This window comes from Euprymna scolopes, chromosome 14 (assembly GCF_053919585.1).
Source record: "Euprymna scolopes isolate OS-2025 chromosome 14, ASM5391958v1, whole genome shotgun sequence".
Lineage (NCBI taxonomy): Eukaryota > Metazoa > Mollusca > Cephalopoda > Sepiida > Sepiolidae > Euprymna > Euprymna scolopes.
The window spans coordinates 51,541,896-51,551,361 of NC_136495.1; positions in this window are offsets into that span (position 1 = coordinate 51,541,896).

A 9,466-nucleotide genomic window follows, 5' to 3' on the forward strand; every position below is an offset into this window, starting at 1 on the left:
TAAAAGTATACATTTATTTAGGTTCTGCACTTTTCAATTGTATACTGAGTACGAAAATTCAATCGTTCAAAATTGTATAATTCTCAAATAAAACAAATATATGAAAGTTTGTTTAGAGAAATAAATATCACACAAATCTGTAGGTAAATATGGGAATAAATTAATAAAGAAAAGAATAAACTAAATAAAATATAAAAAATTTAACACAAAATCATTCTTCTATTGATTCAATATTTCATTTCAGTTATGAAAAAATGCTGTTCTTGAAAAAGTTTCATAACTGAAACAAAATATTTAATTTTTCTTGTTCTGCTTATTTAATTCTTATGAAATTGTTCCTATCTATATACACAGACACATATGTAGCAAGAAAACAAACCTCGAAATTGAAACACAACCAAATTAAGACAGCAGATGTTGAACAAATAAATGATAGGTTAATAAATGATAATGACACTTTAACACTTGACTGCAGTTTCATCATATAACTAATCATCATCATCAGTGGTACTAATTGACATGAATTTCATTTGATTCATGTCAGAGCACTTCTGAAGATCAGTGATACCATAAAGCTCCACTAAAGCGTTAAACTAATATATATATAATTATTTACTCTAATTATTATTAAATACCCTCAGACACTAGTGTTTCATCCTTTCGGGAATCATCAGTGCAGGGTGTCACAATTAACGCCAGTCAAGAGATTTGAACCCCAGCAACAGAAGTCATGTCTGGCTTCATTAGCAAGGACCCAAACCACTAGGCTACCGCAAACTGCAAGAGATACAGTTGAAATTATACATTTATTCTTATTAAATGCTTTTAGCGTCAGTGATCTTATTATATGATGATCTGCACGTATTAGCTAAGGTGACCGACTTTATTACAACTGAAAGTGCTCAACAATAAGAAACCAGTTTCTTAAAGGAGCTGACATTATTATTTACTATAATAATTATTAAATACCTACAAACACTAGTGTTTCATCCTTTCAGGAATCATATATATATATATATATATATATATATATATATATATATATATATATATATATATGAGTGTAGGGATGATTAATCGGAATCAGAAAAATCTGAATTGGGAAAATTTAAGTCTCATTTCTGATTCCAAAACGATTCTTTTATTTTTTCCTGGAAATTATAAAGAAACAAACACAAATGTATTTATTTATTTATCAGAAGATTATTTATTTATAACATAAAACTAAGGGACACAGGGCCAGAATTTCTGAGTCCAATTTAATTATTTTATTGGTAAATTATGACAAACAAAGTAAATAATCAAGAATTCAATTACTTTTATTGTCTTAGAAAACCTTTTAGAATGCTCACACTTATTTTAGCACCTAGGAGTTCATAGTTAGAAGGGTTAAGTCGCTCCTGACAAGTTTTATTTTTTCTGGTGCAGTGTTGTCTGAAATAATCCTACATTTCATTGCATTTTTTGCCACAAGTGAAAAACACAGATAAAAATCCTGTCTTAATTTCATAATTTTAGATAAAATATGTAAAAATACGTAAAGGATGAATATTTAGAAATTTATCAAATTATCAAAAACAAATTATATTTACATTTCAAATCACTCCCTCAATGAGATTCTACTTTTTTTATGCGATTATGTGTGAACACACTAAAAAAAGAAAACAAATAATTATTGTTGAATTTAGTAGGTTGAGTTACACATATAAATTTGTAAGATGATCCCCTATTTCTGTGTCACTCCAACTTTTAGGGCAGTTTACCAAATTTTTTACCACTATGTCATAAAACCACTTGTAATCTAATCACTTTATTTTTCGCATTACTGCCCATACTTAAGTGTTTGTATGACGATTCACAATGACATATTTTATACTAAATTTTTATCAAGAATATTAACATAACCAAGGTTTTAAAACAAACAAAATTGACTACATCCTTAAAACACTGTCTGGTCCAAAAGTGATGATCATTTTCTGTTAACTTTTGGTTAACTGACTTTTTGTTTTTATGTTTTTCAGTATGACATTTCAATTTTCTCATTGATTAGTAATCTCCTAAAAAAAAAAAAAAGTAGAATCTTTGTTTTTGTTTTTTTTTTTTTTTTGGGGGGGGGGGGGCTAATGGTAAATAAAGTTCTTAATCTACACATTTGCCATTATTATTGTTAGTAGTAGTAATAGTAGTATTTCTATATTATGTTTTACTTTTTACAGTAAAACAAATGAATTGAATAACTAAGATTAGAAATGTAAACATTCTTTGACAGAGAGAAGTCACAGAATAGTTCACTCTCCAAAATACCCATGTTAAGAATGGTTTTCTAGGAAATTATTTTAATTAGGGAAGAAGGATTTTGTAAATCTCTTTCCACAACGTCTTCTAATTGCACATACAAACCATTGCTTATTTTTCATTATGAAAAAATGAACCTTGCAAACCAGCTTTGTTTTAAAAAGAAATATAAATCTTTGTGTCGCACAACTTTTAATCAATTACAAGGAAAATATTTGAGAAAAATATTTAGAGAGATTTACTCATGTAATATATGTCTCCGCCTCCACCCACCCCAGTGTACATTTTACATTTTTCAAAAATAAATACAGACATTACACAGGGTTTTACTGTAATTAAACAAAATTTTTTTTCAAGCAACAAATCTCTAATTGAATAGTGAGAAAGTTTAAAAGAATCAGAATCTGTGCTTGTATCAGAATCAGAAATTTAGAACAGAATCGGTAATTATTTTACAATCATCCCATCACTAATGTGTGTGTATTTGTATGCGCTATATATAGTTAAATTTTGAAGATCAAATCTTCTAGTAAATGATTAAAAGAGTGTTAACTTGTACATAAATAGTGCTTATATGGTTTTCTTGAAAGAAAAATCTCTTAGTATCTGAAACTAAAATGTTTACATACAAAAATCAAGAGTCGATATAATATATATGCATATAACTTCAGGAATGGCCATTTTAATTTGGGACAATCGTTTTCATTTTAATTACAAACATTTGCCACAGCTGCCATTCTACACATACCTATCATCTAAAATTAGTCACACCTCAAAATAGACATCACTTGTCCACTTTTGTAATGGCATCCTTTGCAATAGTACATCTTCTGTTTTTAAAAAATAGCTTAATTTCTGTAGGTGATCCAAAAATGATGACAAAAAAAAATGCCACCCATGGAATTATTTATAAAATTCACAATCCTTTCTGCTATCCAACCATATTTGGTACAAATAACTTTCAATCTATGCCTGACTTGTCTACCAAGTTTCGATTATGAATGTCCAACAGGTTTTTTTTTTATTTCCATTCAATGATATACTCCAAATGTTACAAGCTCACCTGCATACGATGTGCAAAATTGTCAATAGCCCTGATATACTTCTCTCTTGACATTGAATGCTAAAAGTGACAGGGCCACTCAATCAGGATTTAGATTGTTCTGTAGACCATCTGTACATGAATATTTTATGTCTGGATATTGACAACATTAGGATTTTCTTTTGAAAATATTTTTAGCATCTGTCAGAGTGATCTAATCATATGATCTGTGCATATATATATATATATATATATATATATATATATATATGTGTGTGTGTTTTCTATATGTAATTTTACTACTTGAGATAGTAATTGCTTATAAGTAAGTAACAAAGTTCTCATTGAAATAGCTTGATAGTGTAATAATAGAGCTATGAATATTTCTTAAAATTACTATTTATAAGGGACAGATACTCATATTATTGCTTATTTTCAAAATGTTAGACTTTTATTGGTAACTGCTTTCGTACAATTGTTTCATCCCAATATTGGCATCCAAGTGTATAATAGTTCATTAATTATATTTTTGCACAACCGAGAAACTCATCAGCACACATAAAAACCTAATTAACAAAATTTCTCCACATCTTATAAACAGAACTTCCACATAAACATAGTGGTATGCATTTATCTATTTTTTAAAATTTAATTTAAATATTTTTTATCAGCAACATATATGTAATGTGTCAAGCAAACGTTATCGACATTTTATATTTCAAGTGCACTTGCCTTTTTGTATCCCCTTAACATCAGTATGAGTAGTGAGTTCACTTTGCTTGCGTTTGACCAAAGTACATTTTCATATTCAATCTCTGTATGTATCCTAGGTATGTTTAGAAGATAAAAATCTAACAAAATGTACAAGCAAATATAAGAAGGATTAAACAAAGACCTCTGTATGAAACAAAATAAAACACGAAAATGCATGTTTCGCCTATGATATTCATTCAGTGTTTTTCAAGATAAAATGACTGTTACAAGAAAGCATTCATGTATACAGACATGGATGGCAGGAGAAAGAGAAAAAATATGCAGGTGCTAGTTGGGCATGTGACAGCAGGAGATGTATATCTATATATTGATTATGTAGTAAAACTCAAGTATTAAAGCTCAATGGATATTAGTTTACACTGTACTAATATTTAATTATAGGGCATTTATTAACTCATATATTTTCAGACAAAAAATAAGAACTTTAATCAAAAATATAAAATGTTTTTTATCTCAAAGAATTACAGGCATTCCATCAATTGTTAATACAGACGATACGTTTATAAAAACAAAATCTGACACCAACAAATTAATCTTTAGATTTAAAGGGGAAAAAAAAACTCTTGAACATGGTTTTAAAAAAAAAAAAAAAAAAAAAGAAGTCCACTGTTATTTCATTTTATTTGTTTTTTTTCCATTTATTTTTAACACAATACATGTGTTGAAAAAAAAAAAAGCTACATATTCACCTTTTTTTTTCTGAAAAAATATATCTATATATAGTGTATATCACTATATAGTAATATTTCAATGAGCCATACCTTTTGTTTCAGGAGTTATGGGAAAAATCTTGCCCAATATACTTTGCATTCCTTTATTCATCAGTCATTGGATTTTATTTTATTTTATTTCTTTTTTAGGAAATTTCTTTTGAATATCTTGTGTACTTTTTGACCCAACTATTGATTTTATTAATCTTTCGATTTTTTAATATTGAAAAAGTTTAAACATGCAGCATGTACATCTTTCAGACGGTGCATGCATTCATTTCCAGTGTTGGCTCTATGAAAGTGCTTGAATAATTATTTTTCAACCACTTTTTACCCTCACCCCCGAATGCCCACTTTACATTTTCATCTGTCCTCTTTGTTTTATGAGTTGACTGTCCCCACAACAATCTCCCCCCCCCCCGCTCCAAAAGCAATTTACACTGTTTTCATAGTGAATGCATACAAGTTTGTTTTTGTTTTTTTAAATATCATTTAAGATGTAAATATCATAGACACTACAAAGTAAAGAAAAAATTCAACTAAACTGGCTTAATGTTGATCAACATGTGCATTCCTTCAAATGAAAAAATTTTTGATTGGTGGGCAATTTTGCAAAAGTTCAATATACCCTGAGACCCGGTCATCTATTCCAATAGTATGAGTCACCCAATTCCTTTTGCTCTACACAGATAATCTTCTCGTTTGAATTTTTTTATCATCACCATCATCGCTGCATACTCTTCAGCACAAGAATACTGATGGTTTTGTTTGATGTGTTTTCAACATGGAAGTTTAATGGTGATCTGAAGTCTTTTATCGCTTAGTTGAGCCATGTGATCTTTAATTATTCTGATTGTCTTCTGTTATATTTTTTGACGTTCAAGCGTTTCTGGTGGAAATCTCATTTAATAACCAAATCATGACAATTTTCTTTAAGTATAACAACGCCCCATGGTTTTGCTTTGATGTGAATGTACAGGTCTTTGTTCAAAACTGTTTTTAGCCATCTGACTTTGGTGACTATTCTCAGTAGCTTTCTTTGAAAAACATTGTTGTATTCTGATATTTTGTTCAATATCTGCAACTCTGAATTATGCAGCAAAATGCTTTGGATGTTTGTTGTAAATACTTTCACTTCCACATTTGATTATGTATGGGAACGGCTTATGACCAGTAACTGTTGACATTGGATTTAAAGATTACCATGTTGCAGCCTGCAAAGAGAGAAGTTCTTGGAAAGAAACTTTTGTTCATGAAAATTTCACCGGGTACTATTTCATGAGATAGAAAAAAAAAAATTTTTTTTTAAGGAAACAAATGTGAATTGACTCTGTTTTGTTAAGAGACAAAGTTTGGTCATTGTTATTGTCATCTTCAGCATCATCACTGCATACATGTTATGTTGGCTGATATATGATAGCGATTTAAAGTCTTGTGATTTGTTAAAACTATGTCATCTCTGATCTTCTTGCTTTCGTTTGAATGTAGAGGTCTTTGTTCAGGACTATCTTTAGCCATCTGCCTTGGATGATTCTTCTCGGTAGTTTTCTTTGAAAAGCACCAATGTTGCAATTTGATATTTTGGTCAGAACTGAACCTGAAAATGCTTTGGATGTCTATTGTAAATCAAATCTAAATATTTGATGCCATATCCAACTCTATATTACGCCTTTGAGAACTCCTTCATACATGCATGCTGTACAGTTTTGTTCAAAAGCGTTCAAGCATAATTTGAAAACATAAAATGCCTTTTCTTTTCCATTTAATGGTATTTTTTGTGCCTGTAAAGATAAATGCATGAAACATCTTGTGTATAAAGTAATGTTGATCTTGTCTGTTTATTTGTAATCACAATATAATCTCACGACTACAAACTTAATTAAATATTTGGGATTTGCCACAAAAAACTGACACAGATTGGACCATGGTTTGATGTGGGTCTATACAAATGTATTTGTATCAATTTATCTAAAATATGTTAAAAAAAAAATTATAATTTTCACTTTCAGTTTTCTTAGTGATATTAATAGGAAGTAGGATGTCTTATTCTACAAAAACTAAGTACTCTTAACCAGTACTCATTAAAAACATAAAATTTTTACTTGTTTAAACAAATCCTGGCAAAGTTATCAGATTGTGAAATGATATCCAATTATTTAAAACATTCTGTATAATTTGAAAACCAAGGATTTGTTTACTGGTGCATAAAAAAATGGTAAACTGCATATATTTTTAATCAGTGTTCCACACTTTATTATGTTGTGCATCAAAATGTCAAAAAGCAGTTGATATGTAATATTTCAGTGGTTAAAATCGAAATGCTATAAATTAGCCTTCTCATCATATTTTTATTAATATTTTTTATAGTTATATATATGTTGTGTATTTAGGCAGCATTTTTTTTTTATTCAAGCAAACCTTGTTAAAAGTAAAATAGAGCTTCTGCTTTTTTTTTTAATGGTGTTTTTGTGTTAAAGTAAAAAAAATAGAAATTTCATGTGAATCATAAACGTTTTTGATTCTTACTTGAATCATTATTAGATGAAAAAGCAAATGAATAAAAACATTGGAGAAAAGACACAGTCTGTTTATTCTACTTTGATGTCATAATATGTTAGGCCATTTTTTCTACCATAACTAAAGATAAGTTTTTTTTACTTTCATATTATAAAGAAGTATTACTATTCTTTATTTTTATAGAGAAGTAAAGAGACCTTTTTCTGTTTAATTTACATGCTTATGGTATGTATGTAAATTGGACGACAATAACAACAATGATTGGTTGAATCAAGAGAACTAGATAGCTAAGAGACAGCTGGGGTAGTCGATCAGTTAATTACAAATTATGGCTAATTAGAACAATTAAAACAGAATTTTATATTAAACATAACTTAGTCTTGGAAGTGAGATATATTTTAACATGTATTTTGTTTTATAGGAAAAGGTTTCAGTCTCAGCGAAACAAACATTGATTAACTCACAAAGCCCCTATTTGCATTAAATTTAAACTAAATACAGCCATCCTTACCTACCTCTTAGACCTAGAATTTATGTTAAAAAATGAGAATTATTGGTTAATTACTTTTTTTAATTTATCCCATACAAACATACACACATACCTAACTTTATATATCTAGAGATAGAATTTTTTTTTTCTCAAAAATTAATTTAATTGTGTCAGCATTTTAATTTTGGGGCATTCTATTTAGAAATTCCCCATATCAGGAAATATTTATACTTTTGGAAAAGATAATATAATGAAATCTTTAAAAATAAATGATTTTGCAATCAAAATGATTGGACCTCTTACAAAATATTCCATTTTAAATCCTATAAATACTTTGCGTTTCCCCCTCCCCTTTTATCTAAAAAAATAAATATCAGATTAATTTTTGAAAATTAGCTGTTGCATGTTGGTCTTCCCCCCCCCTTTTTTAAGTGGATTGTTTGTAGTTTAATTGAATTACTATCTCGTTTTGTTATTACATTAATTGAATAAAATTATTAAAAAATTATGAAATACTTAAAATAAAAAAAAAACATTAATTTAAAGTTACGTATGAACATGAATTGCAACAGACAATATGTTTTCTGACAATTTTATTATACAGATATATAATCAGTTATTGGAATGTTAGTTTGTGGAATTGGGAATAAGCATAACAGCAAACTATTAAAAATAAGAACAAACACATCATTAAAGCTGAACAAGAATATTTAATTTGATTCATTCTACAATGTTCATTCAAAGCTACCAAAATATCTTGGTTCAGCTTTAATCGTGTATGCTTTCATGTTTATTTTTACTAATCTGTTAACATTCTTATCCACTATTCAATAAACTAATATTCTATTTTTCTCTGAAATTTTCATTTAATATTTTAACTCTGTTATTCTGAATTTATGCAAAATATTCAAGAATGTTAATTTGAAAAAAAAGACAACAAAAAACAAAGGATATGAAGACATTTAAGTTGCTTTATTTTCATGCTTAATATGCGTGTGTCCTTGTGTGTTGTTTTTGTTTATTTGTTTTTAAATCTGATTTGATTTTAACAAATGAAAGTTAATTCTGTTTTTTTTTTTTTACCATTTTTTTTTTTTTTTTTTTTTTCTGATGCCAAATCAAACCCTGCTTAATATTTTGTAAATTGTGTTTCTAGTGAACCCTAATACGCACACCCAGGCTTAAAATAAATATTGGGCAATCCGTCCAACCTGCCCAACATGTTAACACTTTTTTTTTTTTTCTGGAGATGTGACACATTCATTAAAATAAAGCATGATTTTATTTCTCTCACATTTTGGAATGTGTTAATATGAAAAAAAAAAAAAAAAAAAAAATCTCACCCTTTCTAGAATTTTATCATTTTGTGATTTAAAAATATTTTTTAAAGACATAAAAACCAAATATGAACTAAAATTAAGAAAAAAAAACATGCTTGCAAAAAAATAAATGTGTTTCAATGGCTGTGAAATATGTATTCTATACGTGATTATTTAACGATTTAATAGTAATTTTATTTACAGACTAAAAATTATTTTTTTGAAACAAGACATTGGCTTATTTCGTAATGCTTTTGGATTCTTGTTCAGAATTCCACCATATTAAAAAATAAAAAAAAATAAAAACCTGTATGATATA